This window comes from Monopterus albus, unplaced genomic scaffold, assembly GCF_001952655.1.
Source record: "Monopterus albus unplaced genomic scaffold, M_albus_1.0 scaffold346.1, whole genome shotgun sequence".
Classification (NCBI taxonomy): Eukaryota; Metazoa; Chordata; class Actinopteri; order Synbranchiformes; family Synbranchidae; genus Monopterus; species Monopterus albus.
Genome location: NW_018128226.1, coordinates 109620 through 111624, shown reverse-complemented (window position 1 = coordinate 111624; position 2005 = coordinate 109620). Strand labels below are relative to the sequence as shown.

Genomic DNA, 2005 nt, shown 5'->3' with positions numbered 1-2005 from the left:
ACTGAACAGCAACAAAATAAACAGGAGACACTGGCAGGCTGATGGAATATCCTTGGAGAAAAATTGTCACTCTGACTTCTGTTCTATGCTTAGAGCCATGCTGTGGTGTAAAAGAGGAAACTGTTACGCTGATTGAGCCGTTTCTTTTTTGTCTTCATTTCATTTTTCTAGGTGGTCTATTGGTAAGTGATGCTCTACACTAAAATAATTAGCTCAAGTATAAATCTGAAAATCTGGGCATTAAAAACAGTTGGAAAACATGAATGCACACTACAGAGCAGGGAAAGAAGCAGCTTTAATATTCTGTCGACAGAATATTGTCATGACAACTTAAAAAATTCAAGTATCATCTTAGAAATCAGCAACTCAACAATGAACAAGATGAAGAGCTGCTGATGTCGATGATGTGGAAATACTGTGGACAAGGCAGTGCCGAGCAGGGCCAGGCTACTTCCAATCATGACAAAAATGATGTATACTCATGAACCTGTCAACAAAAATGGGAAATACTACGAACGAGGCTTTCTGAAGCATCACCAAGCAGTGAAACAAGTCTTTTAATCAGGGGTGTGTTTATCCTCACTACTGCATCATCTTAAATTAAACTATTAAATCATAGACTGCACTATGGCTGCACGATATTGGAAGAACATGCGATATGCGATACGGGTGTTGAATATTGATATATCGATATTATTGCGATATTTAATATTCCCCTGAAGAAATGGTATTTTCATTATCTAATCGAAGAAATACACTTTAATGTGGCAAAATACGCAGGCTATATGTATTCTGATCGAATTAATTGTAATTCAGGCTAACTATTATGTGGTGCGAACAAACTTCACAAATACTACTGCATACCTGTTGTAACAAAAAATAAAAAGGCATTACTCTCAATCATTTTATTCACATGTAACCATGTGTACAACATGTAATTGCCAAGAGCATCTGAACCAAGAGCTTTAACAGCTTTGAAACAAAACATTGCCTTGCTTGCCTGGTTTTCTATACATATTAAATAAATAAATAAAAATATTATAAAATCTTAGAAAACATAAAGTGCCCAGACTGTAAGTAAATTAGTATTACATCTTTTCAACATTAATGTAATAGCATGTAAACAGGAAAACGTAAACTTGTATTCAAACTCTATTTGTGCCTAACAATGTGAAAACAATATTACTTTAAGTTTTTTGCCAGAAAAACGAGCATGTTGACTTTGGTAGGTTTTAAACAAGTGCGTTGGCATGTAACATTTCCTGGTGCACTAAAAAGTCTCTCTGAAGGTGAGCTGCTTGCAGGTATACAGAGGTACTTTCTAGCTAGTTTGCTCAGGTGTGGGAAGTTGACCTGATGGAGTTGCCACCAAGTGAGAGGGTTCTCCTCAGTGTCTACTGTGGGAGATACCAGGTAGCTGTTGAGCTCTGCCTCTACGGAGTGTGATGGTACCACAGATGAAGGAGCTGGGGATGTTTTGAAGAAACTGCCTAAGGATTTTTTGGCCTTCTTTTGGATTGCTTCTGATGGATCCATGCTGTCATCTTGATTGCCTGCGTTTTGCTCCTAGAATATGAAAATATGAAAATTCTGTAAGTAAAATGTAGTTAGTAATTTGAATTTTTACTTAATCACAAATTAACATTTACCTTTGGCATAAGTGCTTCAATTTCTTTGAACTCAACTTTGATGTTGAGGATCTTGTCACTGCTGATGTAGCCAGCTTTGAATCTGGGATCCACAAAGGATGCCATGTCCAGAAGTTCTTGAGTAGCTGGGTTGTCATACTTTGTGTTCATGTAGTCCAGGATCTTTTTCTTTATGCACTTTGTTAAGTCACTGTCTTCGTCCTTTGCAGCAAGAAGAGAGGTGTTCATCACGTGTAGGACCGGTTTGACACATGAAACACTCACATCTCTTTCAGCAGAAAGGGCATCTGTGAACTCTTGTAGAGGCTGCAGTGCCTGGTTAATGGACTCCAGAACATCTAGGTCTTGCCAAGTGG

General features: G+C 37.9%; 1 protein-coding gene across 1 annotated transcript in view; it reads right to left on the bottom strand.

Moving 5' to 3' along the window:
* grk3 (G protein-coupled receptor kinase 3) overlaps nucleotides 1-2005 on the bottom strand; it is a 56101-nt gene that overhangs the window by 20861 nt on the left and 33235 nt on the right. The gene's annotated exons all lie outside the window — the stretch shown is intronic.